The sequence below is a fragment of the Marmota monax genome, unplaced genomic scaffold, assembly GCF_021218885.2.
Source record: "Marmota monax isolate L192 unplaced genomic scaffold, Marmota_monax_Labrador192_F-V1.1 WCK01_AAM20220418_F8-fsc00146, whole genome shotgun sequence".
Taxonomy (NCBI): domain Eukaryota; kingdom Metazoa; phylum Chordata; class Mammalia; order Rodentia; family Sciuridae; genus Marmota; species Marmota monax.
The window spans coordinates 2,609,549-2,626,016 of NW_026694096.1; the positions used below are offsets into that span (position 1 = coordinate 2,609,549).

The 16,468-nt window shown below is 38.5% G+C and overlaps 1 protein-coding gene and 1 long non-coding RNA gene across 4 annotated transcripts in view; one reads left to right on the forward strand and one right to left on the reverse strand.

Annotated features, from left to right (window-relative positions):
* Positions 1–16,468, reverse strand: part of Syt1 (synaptotagmin 1) — a 507,557-nt gene that overhangs the window by 17,955 nt on the left and 473,134 nt on the right. The window lies entirely within an intron of this gene.
* The window catches only part of LOC131424982 (uncharacterized), a 148,448-nt gene that overhangs the window by 11,047 nt on the left and 120,933 nt on the right, over positions 1–16,468 (forward strand). Inside the window, exon 2 of the long non-coding RNA XR_009228706.1 lies at positions 8,247–9,814. This is a non-coding gene — a long non-coding RNA (uncharacterized LOC131424982). The remainder of the gene's footprint in view (positions 1–8,246; positions 9,815–16,468) is intronic.

A 16,468-nucleotide genomic window follows, 5' to 3' on the forward strand; every position in this document is an offset into this window, starting at 1 on the left:
TTAGCCTCTTATTTATGCCAGAGGAAAGGTCACCAGTGAGATGGTTCTTAAAATAAATAGATAAATATTTCGATTTGATGAAACAGCCTGGGTAATACTGCTAGGATTTTTAAGTACATGTAATAGGACAAATGGCTACCACTCCTGATGCACAGTTTCCGGGAAATTCAACATGAATTCAAAATGAAATGAAAACAATTGAGAACGGAGGTGCTCTCACACATTCATGCCTAACTGAGGCCCATGCTCTTCAAGGAAGTTACCCCAGCCTCACCCAGTTCTGAGGTTGCTTTAGCCAGAATCAGTTGCCTCTCATTAGCTTCCCATTCCTTGCAGGTACTTGCTTCAAAATGTCTACATGTCTTGTAGACATTGTGCCATCTAAGCATTAGGAAATTTATGAACAGAAATGCTCTAAGGATAATGCTGTCAATACTTTTAGAAGGAGTTCAGGAATCTCTCTTCACTTCCTCATTTTGAATTGTTTCTAGAACTAGTCCAGGTTCTGGGTCAATCTAGGTGGGAGGTAATGGCCTCCAAGTTTTCTTAATTGGAAATCTCTCAATGCTGCTTTCTTGGCTTAAAAAAGAAAACATATTTATCTTTCAGGGGACTTGTTTGTTTTCCCTTTTCTTCCCTGCTTCCTGTCCTAAAGTGACACTGCTGAGCCTGTGGACCTGAAAGAGGATGAACAATTGCACCTTTGATTTCCCCATTAGAAAAAGAGATGATTTTTTTTTAAGATGCATAGGATTATTGATAATGCACACATCCTACCTTTGGTTTGGGATTTTGCAGTATGAATAATGCATATTCTATGCTAAAAAACAAATTTTGAACACCTTGGTTGGCTTGTTATTAAGTTTTTTTTATTTGAATGCTGATTTCCCTTATCCTTCCAGAGAGATATTTCATTTGGTTCATTGATGGCCAAATATGGTTCTCTTCATAGGAAACTACAAAACTCTGAAATAAACTAGCAGTCTGCACATCAAGAAGATAAGTAGCTTTGCAGGAGAGATCAACGTCTAGAAAATAAAAATAAACTATGGCTTCAATATTATACTGTGTATAGGAAAATTACATGGAATAATACAATTCTGTGGTGATTTTACTGTTTCTCATGAAGCAAATTTGTGATGAAAGTCAATCACCTCACATCAGTATTTCAGATCTCAGTAAAAACTCCAGTAATGTTATTGTATGCACTTATTTCTCTGGAATTGACATTATATAAGATACTTTGTCCCTGGGTTGTAAGGGTAGGAGTGTTAGTCAAATTCCTTATATAGAAAATTTGGTGTCTACGAATGGTTTAATTCTTGGCAAGACTCACATACTAATGGCCACAGAGATGGCCCAGAGGAATGAATATTAGAACAGGTCGTATCTTTCCCACATTTTCCATTTCCTTTATCACAGACATTCTGCCAGGCTAAGATAGATTAAATGGTTATTCCATTTTTCTTGATATTTCCCCTATTTCTGTGGTACAGAGCTAGCTCACTCACTTGTTCACTCACTTAGGGTCCATTATGTGTCAGGTACTTATTTTTTATCCAGTGAATAGGACAGAAATGGTACTGAGGATTGAAATGGTACCCAGTGTTTAACCACTGAGCCATATCCCCAGGATGTAAACAAGGGTTCAGTTAGTTCTTAAAACACACACACACACACACTCACACACACACACACACACAAACACTTGGAATTTAGTTGGGAAGAGAAAACATAAATTCCTGAAAACCTAAGCTTAAATTGACCTGCCTATTTATGTAGTAGGAACCATACCCTAGGACACTGTATATTTCCTTGCTAAATGATTCATACAGCAATAACTGCAAGAAGCATTCAGAGTAGGCAGACCCCTTTCACTCAATGGAAATGCTTAATTTGAATTTGAGGCTCCACTCTGAGAGTCCAAGAAAAATTTCATAAAGAGAGAAGTAATCTTTTGATAATTCTAAAAGTCATCAACTTTCATGTCTACTTCTCCTTCCACCTCCACATAGGGATGTACAATTTTATGAAACATAAATTCAGTGACATTTGGCTAGTGTTTATGCCTAAGTAGGTAGGAACAGAGGTCACGAGATGGAGTGTCTTCCTTTGAACTTGTTTTTCTCCTTGGCTTTTCCCAGTCTTCCTATTCGTAATAGAAATTTATGATTTACCCTAATGTGATTTTCATGAATAGGAAATCCATACATCTTAAGATAGTTTCAGTGAAATGGGATTTTGTATGATAATGCGGAATTTTATAAGCTATAGGATCAAACCTGCCTGTAATATTCACCCAAGCTAAGAGTACAAAGGCAAGCCTGTGTGCCACAAGACTAACTCGTTAAAAGTCATAAATTAAAGATGCAAACTGTTAAAATGTATATTTTCTATTTTCATATTTTGACAAATAAACATTTATAATGACCAGGGAGTGCAGCTGTGCATAGGGAATGCTAAGGCGCCTGGGCCACAAAGGCACATGATGTATGGACAGAGTTCACTCTTGGCCCTGCCTGTCCCTCTTCTCTCAAAGTCAGATCCTGTGTACCCTATAAGAAGTTTCACATACATATATGTGGACATGCCAGCCTGCATGTGTCCTCCCCTCTTCCTTAGCCACCCCTGAGATATCTCCTTAGACATGGAGTATGCATATTCATAGGCACTCATGCTCCCCCTTAGGCTTCTACTCAATACCTCTTTAATTAAGCTCAGTTCTAATATCACTTCTTCATGGAAATTTTTTTTTTTTTTTTTTTGGTACTGGGGATTGAACCCAGTGGTGTTTAACCACTGAGCCATATCCCCAGCCCTTTTCATTTTTAATTTTGAGACAGGGTCTTGCTAAGTTGTTTGGGGCCTCACTAAGTTGCTGAGGCTGGCTTTGAATTTGTGATCCTTCTGCCTCAGCCTCCCAAGCTACTGGGATTACACCTGGCACCACTGTACCTGTCCTTCATGGAAATTCTTTTGACTGCTCATTCAGCCTCCTTTTTGATAGTCCTCATAAAAATCTTACTTCATTCTTGCATCTGTGTAATTTATATTTTTTTTTTCTGCAATAAGCCCTAGGTTTCATAAGGACAGAGATCATTTCTACTTTTAATATTTTTCCCCACCATATCTTGGCACAAGCTGTTATGGTGCACACATAGGATGGGTCTACGATATACACTTCTTGAGTGAATAAATGGTTTCTGGTTTATCCTTTTCTCGTTTGAGTGAAGGCTCTAAGTATTGTGGGGACTTCTTGAATGCTGTCCCTGGAAACTTGAAATCTCACAGGGATAATTTGTTCACTGGACACTGAAAAGATGGCTGATGGGACTTGATAAAAATAGCTAACAGTCCCCTCCCTGAACTTCTCATTAGGAATACTCTAACAGGTATTCTACCAGTTGAATAGACCTTGATGAAAATGACCAGCTGAAATAATTGCAGGGAGTTAATATTTTTAACCAGAAATCTTCAAAAAAATTTTTTGTTAGAAACATAAATATTAATGTTCTGGGAGGTGACTATATTTTTTTCACCTGCCTTATCACTTTCAGATGGCTTCCTGGAGTGAGCAGTTCTGCAGGTTATCAATATTAGATTACCACCATCATACAACATCATAAATCATAGAGGGTATCAATGACGTGAATCAGATAGCTAGTAGTTAAGGACATTTGCTGTTTAAACAGGAAATAAAACACTGGAATCTTCCAGAAGAAAAGCTGTTCTACCTCATTTTCAGAAGATCATGCCCTATTTGTGAAGCAAATTTATCTAATGAAAGGCTGTGAAATGTGTTTTTTCCCCTTGAATAAGTGCCTGTGGTATGGATGAGGTTAGAACACTCTGTTCGCATTCTTCCCAGTTTAGCTTCAGGGTGGGAAGGGTTGCTAGGGCTAAATGCTGAGCAGAGCCATCTCTAGGAGTGAAGATTAGACAAGGAAGAAATATCTAAAGCAAGCTCATGATTAGCCTGGAAAGTTCATCTAAGAGAGCGCAGTGAATTAACTTCATGGAGTTGGGCAGAGGCAGAGGTCTGATTTTGAATCTTCTCTGGAGCTACTCTGGGTGATTGGGATTCCAAGTCTGGTTTCAAAAGGCTAATTTTCACTAGGCAGTGCTGGATGTGTTCATACTTCCAACAACTTACAACTTGTTACTTAATCTGAAGGCCACTTTAGAAGGACAATTTAAAATCTTTATTGAATAAGTGAATAATAGGGTTGACATAATGTTCTAACAGAAGCTACCATTTATGGGTTCTGAATTACAAGTTCCATGTTTTTAATGCCACTTTCAGGCAACAATACAAACGAGTCAAAGGCCATATGCAATAAGCATTATTAATGCCTTTTAGGTAAAACAGTTCCTATTCAACTCTGATTGATGGAAGGAAGTCAACATTTTACACAATCAACTTGACCTATTTTGGATAACACTTGGCTAATATTGTTACTTACTGCTTCTTTGAGCATAATCAAAGAATGGAATTTTAAAAGTGCACATTAAAGCAGCATCAAAAATTTCTTAAAAACAACAACAACAACAGAAAAGGAAGCAGCTGAAGCATTAATCTCTGTGAAGAACAGAACAGTGATTAATGGAAAACACTTAAAATTTCAAAAAGCCAGATCTACATGTAATCACAAAAACACATTTCCCAGAAAAATAGGAGACCAAATAGAGGTTAAAGTGTAGACATTGTGGAATAATTTTGAGGGGGGAATCAAATAGCTATTGAGTAGTTATAGTTTCTTTATGAAATATTAATGGCCAACCACTTGTCAGTCACACTTCAGCACCCCTAGGAAATGCTCAAAATACAGATGCTGAGCAAGGGGAAAAAAAAATCCACCAAAAAACAACTGTGCAAATGGAAAAAATGTTAGCACTGCTGAAAAATCAATATAAATCATGGTCATGCATTTAAACTTGAAGGAGAGGAAAGACGTCAATGTATCTATGCCTGGTGTTTATACTGCCTTCTTTTCTCTTGAAGTGCTTAGAGACAGCTAGAATTTCACAAAAACCTTTGCAAATCCTAATTACGAGCAAATCTACATGCACCCCCCCCAACACACACACACAAACTACAGTACAGCTATGGCATTTGTTTGTAAAAGCTTTTTCGGGGAAAGAGTGTGATTCATTTGTAAGGCTCTCTCTGTGGCTAGTTGTTTTCTGGCAATGCAGAAATTCCTCTAAATAGGTCATCATAATACTGATAGTCATCTCTACAGTAACCAGTTTTCAAAGCAACTGGCTGAGGACTGCATTTCTGGAAGGGGGAATTATATTAGAGATATGGTAGTAGCACAAGAAGCTGCAAGCTAGTGTCAAGCAATTCCCTTATAAGCACAGAATTCATCAAATATTCTCTTCATTATTTGAGGCGAGCATAATTTACTTGGTGGGACATTGATAGGTACTGCTCAATCTTTTACTGTATGATATAAAGGGCACAAGTGTGGTTAATTCCTTTCATGTTTCGCAAATAGATCTAGGTACTTGGGGTTTCCAATGTGAACCCAGGGCCTGAATCTTGGTAGAAGTTTAGGGATAGGATGTGGCTACCAAGTTCTTAGAAGTACTCCAAAGTTTAAGTCCTTGAGCTGTTTTTCAGTCAAGAAAAATCAACTAAGTTTCTAAGTGACACCCTGCATCTCCTAACCCTGATCTCCCTCTCTGACCTCTCTCCCTGCTCTTTGGAGCCTCATTGGTGAATTTATGAAATCTTAAGATCTCACTGTTGCTCTCAAATCTGGAGAAATGCTAACCGAATGACTCTCCTTATTTCCCCCTTCTTATCTGAAGGGAGGTAGATTGGCTACTGGGCAGAAACGGCTCCTTCTTTCTGACCCATCACATATATCAGAAAAGATTACACTTTGAATAGAGACTCACGGGAAAGGAGGGTTTTGTCTTGTGTGTTCACATGGCTTATTCTCGGTGCCTAGAATAAGAATCGTGTCTTGTAGAGGAGAGAGACTCAATAAAAATTTGTTGAATGATTGGAAAAACCTGAACAAAATCAAACCCTAGCATGTTCTCCTTCAGGGTAGGTTGCTGTCCTGACTGAAGAGAGGGGTTAAAAAAAATAAAAAGGTTCAAAATACCTAACACAATCCAGAGCAGGAACACCATAGTCCCGTCCCTTCCCTCTCGACCCCCTTCTCCATTCCCTTCAGCTACATCACAGTGGATGGTATACACAACCATGTTCTAGCTTGAGGGAAAACAAGGGAAATGGAATCAACTGAAGTCATCAGAGTTGGATGCCTGGATAAGAACTGTTCAGGTATGAACCAGCAAGGGGAAAACCCTGACAGATATCCAACATGCCAGGGCAACAATCCCAAACAAAAGCTAACACAGCCAATCAATCCTTAAAAGGAAGGAACATGGTATTCAAAAGAATGACAAAACCCCCACTTTAAAAGAAAACATAATCCCAAGAACAAAACAAAATTCCTCAGAAGTGCTTTGGACCATGATTCAAGTTAATGAGAACACAAACAGAGAAAAATATGACCTCAAAGGTGAGACAATGGATCAACAGGAAGGGGGCAGAACTAAGGGAGGTCGGGGATAAAACCAACATTGCAGAATGAATTAATAAAGTTGATATAGCAAGGAACAAAATAAACAGGGCTGCAAATAAAATCACTGACCTAGAAGAATGGCTTGTAAATACAAGGGATCAAAGGAATTAGAAGGCAATGGATTCGAGTTCAAAGCCTGAAACAGGAGGAAAATTGTTGTCCCTGAAGGGGATTTTATAACTGCAACAGGATGGGCGAATGCTGCATGCCTGTGTTCCTAGTTGCTCAGGAGGCTGAGGCAGGAGGATTACAGGTTTGAGGCCAGCCTCACAACTTGGTGAGGCCCTCAGCAATTTGGTGAGACCCTGTCTCAAAATAAAAATGGGTTGGCTCAGTGATAGAGGGCCCAGGGTTTAATCCTGTACCGAAAAGCAAACAAACAACAACAAAAAATGGATGGAACAGGGGACGCCTTTACAAATCTCATGCAAGGAAATTTCACTAAGGAGGAAGAACAGCCACATTTGTAGACTGAAAGGGCTGACCATATTTTAGGAAATATCAATAACACAATGCTTAATACTACAAACATCTCTGATTGAAGATATTCCTCTAGCATTTAGGCAGATAAAACAAGTCACATATAAGGAAGCAAAAATTTGGCTGGCTTCAAATATCTCTACAACATCCAGCATGAGGACCATATGTATGCTAAGCCACATGTCAACACAGACTTTCCTTTGTGCAAACAAATTTCAGCCACGGAAGACATATAATTGAGTCTTGGGAATTTCTGGTCACAATGGTTAGGAATAATGATGTAGCCAACCTCAGAATACCTATCCTAGCATTTTCCAAAGTGCATCCTATGAACTCTAATCCTATGAGGTATTTTTTGAAACAGGGAACTGTGGTCAAACAGTTTAGAAACACAGATTCTGTAAAAGTCCTGCCTTAGAGATTTAAAAAACACTTTTAGAAAGAATCTGAGACATTACAGAAACCTTTCTTTTAGACTATTTTTTTTTTTAGTACTGAGGATTTGAACCCAAGGTCACTGTACCACATTCCCAGCCCTGTTATTTATTTATTTTTATTTTGAGACAGGGTCTTGCTAAACTGCTCAGGATGGTCTTGAACTTACCATCCTTCTGCCCCAGCCTTCAGAGTAGCTAGGATTACAGGCTTGGAACACATTCTTAAACTCGGTACTTTTTCTGGAAGTGACTCTTGATTCCTAGAATACCTGTTCATATCTTGTTGAAAAAGTTACAAACCCCATCTGAAGAAAGTTTTATCTACCACAATGGAGGGGGAAAGATTTAATAACTCAAAACAGTAACCAATCTAAAAGCAATTCATATTGATGAGTGGTCCCACGCTGCAGGACAGCAATGACATTTTATGATTCATTCATCCATTTGTTGTAAAGGAATGAAATCTTAATCTGATTTCAGGAAGAGAAAAGTACTCCTGACAGAGCGGCTGCTGTAGGACCACTTTAAAACGATTAGCAGCACATTGCCTTCTAAAGCAGCTGTTTCCAATCCTTAAACTCACACCTACTTTGTTTAAAGAAATGCACCTTTGAGCTGCTTTGCCACCCTGGAACTCTGGGCGTGGCAGAACTTCAGCTTAGTGCAAAATGAGAGAAATTCTAGAAGGTATACTGAAACCAAACTCTTGTTTTCTCTTCCTCAGGGAACCAGGAACAATATAACTGAGAAGGCAAAGGATTAAATACTTCTTATTCCAGAAGAAAAACAAAGCCACCCCAACTTTGCCATACCTTTCCCTCCTCCTCTGTATTTCTCCGATTTACATAAGCAGTTTATGAGGGTGTGAGGTGCCTTCTAATCAGATTACGTGCCGCTGCCCCAGAATTGTGGAACACTTGGCTGTCGACTCACATCATGTCTCTTTTATGCTACTTTGAACTGGAAAAAGAATTTCAATTCAAGACTGACTTGCCTCTATTTCCCTCCCTTCCTGTTAGAAGACAGAAGTGTGTGAGGAATGTGGAATAGAAAAGTGGGAGGGAATTTTCAGAAAGTGTTATATTCATCTGTCCTTCAACTGCTAGGAACAGACCAAGGTGAGCAAGTGGGTTGAACAGTAACTGACTTAGAAAAGGTCACAGGATTTCCAGGAGCAAAGAGAGGAGGGACCCAGGAGCTGGAATGCAGTGGAAAGGGCAGCAATTGCCAAGATATACTGCCCTCTTCAGGATTTTTAAGAAAAAAACATTTAGCAGTCTGACCACCGAGGTGGCAAGGTTGTGAGCAGTGGGCAGGCTCACACACTTCTGGTCTGAGTGTTATTTGCTCAGGTCTAGAAAAGCTGACGATGTGCATACCCTCGGTCCAGCAATCCCACTGGCATGTAAATGTCTTAGAGATGCTCACCCACATTTACATAAGGAGACAGGGGTCGGAATGTTCTTTGTTACTTTTTCTGTGACTGCAAGGAACTGGAAATAGCTCAAATGTCCATAGACAGATCAGACGGATATTTACCTGCCATAGAATGCGACATAGCAATAAGAAGTAACAAAGTTATATCAGCGCACATGGGCACAGCTCCAGAATATAGTCTGGAGAATATAATTTGGAAAATATAATTTGCAGCATAATATAATGAAACCATTTAGATTAAGTCTGGAAACACACCAAAAAACCCCATAGAGTATAATATTATTTATACAGGCAAAAAAACGTGAAAAACAAAACAAAACAAAATCCCTGAATGTGTATGTAATAAAAACAGGCATGGAAGTGACTGACATGATGTGAAAACAGGCCTGAGAATTGCCAATACCAAATTCAAGTTAACAGTTACCTGTGAGGAGCAAATGGGAGCGAGGAGAGAGGGTGAGGTATGCAGGATATTTTGAGGATATAAGTTGTGTTGGATTTCTTTAGCATGGTGAGTATTCATTTAGTTCACTTTATTATTTAGACTTATGGTATGCATGACCTATTTCATTAAAAACACTGAGGATCTCTAAGTCAGAGTCAACTAAAATTTATTAGTGCCTATCATGTGGTTGGCACAGTGCCCTTCTGCATTCTGCAGTGCAGCAGTCATACTGGAGAAGTCTGTGCCTAGCAATGTAACTGAATCCCACTATCTGGAAACTTCCACATCAAACCTTCAGATCCTTTTGCCAGTATGATTCCACCTGAGCTGTTGCCGAGCTGCTGTGAGCTCACCACTATGACTGATGGATTTGTGGAGAAAGGAGCAGGTGGAGGAAGAAGGAAAGCAAGGTAGATTATTAAGACTTAGAGGAAATGAAATGAAACTGATTGGGGATTCTCTTTTCTAAGTTAATTCAACTTCTTTCCTCACCTTACATTCTCCCTCAACTTATCAATTTCTCAACATAAGCTATGTGATGGGAGATGTGGGTGGAAATAAAGAAATTCTTAGCTAATGCATCATTAGTAGTGCGAGGTCCTGGGTTCAATTCCTAGCATGGCAAAAACAAAACAATAAAAAACAAAACAGAAGCATTAGTGTGTGCTGCATGGAGAAAAGGCAAAACTTGCTACTACTTTTATTTGACCTATAGTGATGAGACTCAGGCTGGCTATGAGTGGTTGAGCTAGGGCCATTTATTCTGAGGCACCCATAGGGGACTTGGAGCATCCAGTGAAGTTAATACCTCTATCGGTGGCTGTCAACTCTGCCTTCACATTCTGTCTCTGCTCACACCTGCTAACATCTTGGAGGTGCCAGGTATTGCACAATCTGTCTATTCCTTGTGCTTTGGCTCTTTAGTCTTTTGTGGCAAGGCCAGGTGTTCTGAAAACAAGCAGGGCCGTGCTGTGCAGGGGTAGGTGATGAAGGTACACACATGGCCACAAAGGTAATTGGGTGGACTGTCTAACAAGCCTGGGCTCCTTTAACTAGGCTCTAAACTTACACCCTGGTAAAAAGAATCACAAATTGAGTAGCCTCCTTTTCTTCTATTCCCCACAATCATATAGAAGATACTGGTAATGACTTGGGGGAGAAAACCCCATGAATTTGGGAGTAAGAATTTAACTTTCGATTCAGCAGACAGCTTTAATAACACCAAGAGATGGCCACTTGGGCTTTGTGTAGTTCAGCTTTGTAGTAGGGGAGTTTTCCACAGAGGGAAGGATGACAGAGTCATGTTTTAGAGCCTGTTGTCAATGTGTGTTCCCAGAGTTACCTGGAAACTTGTTAGAAATGCAGACCCTCAGGTGCTCTTCTAGACTTGCAGAAGCAGTTGTCATTATAACAAGAACCCCCGGGAAACTGAGATGTACCAGGAGGCCAGAGGGGCACTACTGTAGAGGATGAGCTAGGTTGCACTGGGGGCAGGTGGGGAGCTGGGAGGGGACAACGAAAAGAGCACCAACAACCCCCAAAGCTTTGATATGTAAAGTTGTTACAGTTTGAGAATAAGTACATGAGGAACAAACAGGCCACTGGAGGGGTGGCCTGGGCCTTGTCATGAAGGGGCTTGGAGAGCATTCTAAGGAATTTGGATTTCATCAAAAAGGCAGTGAGAAGCTCATTAAGACCAATCAAACACTTTAGATTGGAATGACATCACGAGATTTTTGGTTTAAGAAGATGTCACTGACAATAGTGTGGAGGACAGGTGGCAGGGGCCAAGGGGACTGGGCTTTTGGGGGGGGCTGTGGCCATCACTGGAGAAGTGGGGAGGGCTTTCACTGAGGCAGGGCCCTGGAAAGGAGACTGAGGTTGAGGAAGATATTTGGGAGGCCTGAGCAACAGTGCATATTATTACATCACCATTCACATGGCCTTAAAAATCCTTTGACAAAAATGTTGTATGTAGTTGGAAAAAGAAAAACCAACCAGTCAACAAAGAAACCTCCCAAACTCTCAAATACATAGTCTTATATAAAAGTAAAACTTACATTAGGAGAAAGACACAAGTTTCAATGACAAATTATAGAAGCAGAGAAGACTAAAGGAAAATGTTCATTATTCTACTGTTTTTGTGCTGCTTCAAATTGTCAGAGACACTTTTGATGACTGATGATTGATGCATGTTTTAAAATTTAGATTAAGTTGTTAAAAATACATCACTGTTGGTATCGTAGGAAACTTGAAGAATAGAAGAATTCACATACACACATTCGTATTGGGAGTTTTGTCGCGTTTTTGTTCTTTATGAACTCCAGGTTTCAAACATGAGTTTCTTACCGACCAACAAAGAAGCTAATTCTTTTGTATTTCTTTGAAGGTGTAACCATTTCCAAGAGCATATTTTGCCTTTTATATTTTGTTTCTTCATCAATAGCACACATTTAATAATAGACTTTATTAGTTCCAAACTTTTCTTTAAAAGCAAAAGCGAATTTCTAATGGATTTCTGTTTAAAATATTAACATGGCTGATTATTTTTTACTCACTCTTTTAGCAAAAAAAAAGAAAGAAAATGGGATTGAATCTTTATCTTTCTATTTTTAGATTTTAGTCAATAACATAAATTATGTATGAGAAGGTACAGTACATTATTAGCTTGTTTTTAAAAAGCTATTTGACAAAATATGAAATTGAATTACCAATGCTGTCACTTGTTTATCCATCATATTTTTTACAACCTTGAAAATATAGTGATCATCTGTTATTTTAATATAAAAGTCTGAATATAAACCTAAATTCTATTTAGAAGAGTGTTTCATACATTCAAGAAGTGAATGTTAATGAAGGTGAAACTGTATGTGTCCGAGAAACATTTAAACATGAGATAAAAAGAGCAAAGGAACTACCTGAGGGGGTTTTCAGGCAAATATCTACCACACCTTTTGCTTCTTGAGACCTAAATGGTCATGTGTCACATAAGGTCCTTGCTTAACTTCCTAACCTCGTCTCTCTGTCTTGTTTCTTTTTGCCTTCCAGACAGCAGTAGCTCAAAGTTGGCCTTCACAGTTCCCTTCTCTATTAATAAATTTGCTTTCTTATTAGAATTTTCTTTGGCTTTGGAATGGGAACACTTTAAGAACAATGAACACTTCTGAAAGCAAAAACAAATATGGTGACCAATGTAGATGAAACCATGCCAACCCACAGTTAAGTCACATTACCAATGCAACTTGTTTTGAGCTATCAAATACTCAGAGAAGGCTGAATTTATAAGCATGATTGGGATCCTGGTTGCAAATGGGTAGGCAGAGCATGAGACTGAAGCCAGCAGAACTAGTTCCATGGCAGCATAGCTCAGCACTTCCTACAAGGAAATCTTAAAGTTTGTCTTATGCATTGACTATAATTGGAGATGTTTGGGAGAGCAATTTGGCAACATCTATCAACATGGGAAATGCACATTCCCTTCCTCTCAGCAGTTCTACTCCTAGGAATTTATATAATAGGTTCCCTTGCATAAGTATCCAAAGTACAAGGAGATTACAGTGGTAGTGTTTATGAAGACAAAAACCCTGCATTCAATCTGTATGTAGACTATTGGGAATGATCAAAAATATACAGACCATTCACACAATAGCACTGTAGGAAATTATATGTGGGTTATTATACAAAAATGTTGAAGTGATAAAGACAACAATTGCTTGGTGGGAATTTTCATGTCCCCAAATTTCCAACAACCTCTTTTCTTTGATACAGATGATAGATATCATTTTATATGTTTCTTGAAACACAGCTTCAAGATCCTCTTTTTAGCTAGATTCCTCTCAATGAGTCCCTCCTATATCAATATTACAGCGTTACCACTCTAGCATATAAGTTCATGGGAAAAGTAAAATAGTATGATAGAATTTATACATAATATATATTATGCATATATGTGATAAGAATTTCTGAAAGAAAATGAACCTAAAACAGTTCAACAGTGGTTATCTCTGAGTGGAAGGGATTGACCCTTCAAGTATGGGGGAGTGGAAAGACAGACTTCATACTTTTGGTCTATTTTTACTTTTTTGTCATGAATGTATACTACTTTTATAGTTTAAAAATGAATTTTAAATAAAAAATTGAATAATTCTACCTAAAAGAGTAAACAAAATGGAAAATCGATAAAGGGGGCATTTTCTAAGTCTTTCAGGTACATGTCTCCTAATAAGGCCCTGTGAAACAACATGGCCCTGTGGTGGTCCATGAGACCAGAGCCTTGTATGTTTTGCCTGTTCTTGTATCCCGACTAGAAATGGCTTCCTGAGTCTTGCTTCCACTTAATTCTCGAGGACTCTGAAGGTGATGCTTCAAGTATGGCAGGGACAACAGACATCACCTCCTCCCAGAAGCCTCCTGTAATCCTCGAACTCCTCAAGGTCTCTACCTTCTTCCACTCTTATTAGAAAAAAGATTCATTGCTTTATATTAGCTGCCTTCTGCCCTTTATTTGTATTTATCAGATTCCTTATATCTCCAGCTCTAATTACAGCTGCTTTTAGTGTTCCCTTTGTTTCCCTGGAAATCTGCTGATAAGAAATACAGGTTTTACCTCTCTACCAAGATTGCAGATAGAGGACTTTTACGTGCATCAGAGGGGAGAAGATCATGTAGATTGTGCCCATTGGTTAGAGTGGGACATTACTTGACGGTATCTGCAATGCTCCTGGGAGATTCATGCTTCAAGATAAAGTTCCATTTTGCGATAGCAGAACATATAAGGGTCTTTACATGCCCCTGCTCTGCCAGCATACTCAGAATTCCCATCTGCTGCCACTTCCTGGTGCACACCCATACTCCAGCTTTACTGAATTGCTTGTCTTCCTGGTATGCACAATGTATTCTTCTACCCACAATAATTTGTACCAACTGTGGCTCAAAATGCAATTAGTTCACATTCATTTTCTCCTTCCTTCGCATTTTGATTTAATGATTCTTGACTCTAAATAGCTTTTCCCATACAGGGAGAAAAATAGACTCCAGCGTGGAGGAGGGGCACATCCTACAATGTTTTACAGTCTTATGGGATTACAGTGTACTGTGTGCTTGTCCACTAAATTTTCACTGGGGTGTGCTCCAAGTGAGTCACTGTAAAAGGCCCAGCCTAAAGTATAAACAACAACAAAACATGTGTATCAGTTTTTCTTAAGCTTACAGAAAAGAATTATTTGACTTACAGAGAAAAAAAAATTGTAGTTCACTATTTCATTTTTTATTTTGTAGGTAGAGGTTAATATTTATTGTATTCCTCCTGTTGGCATTTGTACCTTACTATTTAGGCCTGCAATTATTTGAAGTTTTGTCCTTATACTCTAATAGGGAATTATCTTACAGTACTCACACTATTCTTATATCGCCTCTCGATTTACTGCTTAGCTTTTGGGCAAAGAATTAATTATTCCAGAGTAATTTATACAACATTGAAGTAAGACAATATATCCATCTCATTTACACATAGCATGTGCCTAGATATTTGAAATTCTACTTAGCAAACATCAGGAAATGATCCAAACAGCTATTTGACTGGCATGTTGTGATCTGGCTACTTAATGTACATCCCCTTGCCTTCAAATGTAGTGAAACATAACACATCATCAGCTAGTTAAAGGCACAATGTTGTTTTCAGCTGTTACGAATTTAGATGGGAAATAACCCATTTGGCATGAAAGTAGTTGAGCAGACACATCTTGTGGTTTACTGCTACTTGGATTAAATTGGAGCCTCTTGGAATCTTGACTTGCCATTCGGCTGAAGTGAGAGCTTGACAGTCAACTCAAGGGAATAATTGTGCTGGGAGAAAACTCACAAATCAAATATGAAGCAATGTCCTTCAAGTTCAAAAACACCTGAGACAAGACCAGGGTGGCTTCTTTCTTAGACCATGGAGAGAAAAGCTGGGCTACTTTCCTTGAAGAGGCCAGGGGCAAATTCGTTGACTGCCCCTAGAAATGAAAGAACAACCTCTCCTTTTGAATTTCCATTCAGTAGTTTGCAAAAGAATGACTTAAGGGCCAAAGACTGGTTTCCACAGCTGAAGTTAGTATTTCCAAATTTGAGTCCATAAGCCCTTTTCTCTCCTCTCATATCTTTTCACAACAATGAAGACTAAGTATAAGGGAGTGGTCGTGGAAATGTTAATGTAATCAAAGACATGCTAAAAATAAGACTGACCTGTTGGTCTATCAAAGTGCCAAGAACTTGAAAAAAAAAACATCATGTTCATTGTTGGTCACAGGTCAACATTCTCAGAAGGGAGGGTGACTATATAAAATATAAATTTTTCTGGGGAAGAAATGACATGTCAAAAGCCTTAAGACATACATATTATTTGAACAGAGAACTTCCTACTAAGAAGGGTAATTGAGAATATGAGCAAAGTTTTAGTGACAAAAATATATTAATTATAATATAGAAAAACTTGACTGAAATGTTCAACAGTAGGGCATTGGTTAAGTACATTATGGAATGATCATATCATGATTTGATCAATAGCAATTTAAAAATAATGTTGAAAAGACAACTGATGTAGAAAGATGGTCTCAATATTTTGTTTCTAAAAAGAATGTTTTGTATGCTCCAGATTTATTCAGGAAAGCAAATAGATATACATGTGTGCATGAAAACAGTCCTGGAAATATGTACCATAAGAAATCAACCCTTCTTGGGCTGGGTTGTAGCTCAGTGACAGAGCACTTGCCTAGCATGTGTTAGGCACTGGGTTTGATCCTCAGCACTAAATAAATATGAATAAATAAAATAAAGGTATTGTGTCCATTTACAACAAAAAAAGAATTAACCCTTCTTATCTTTAGGTGGTAAATTTTTATGGTGGCTTAATTTGTTTTCCTAATTATCTGCATATTCAGATTTTCTACAGTTCATATGGATTTATGTTAGTGAAGCAAAAAGTTATTTCAAATTTGAATAAACATGACTATGTGTGGAGTAGCCAAATCAATCTGTGACTCTGACCATGAGAGCAAATTAAAGAGTCAGAGAACCCAACTATG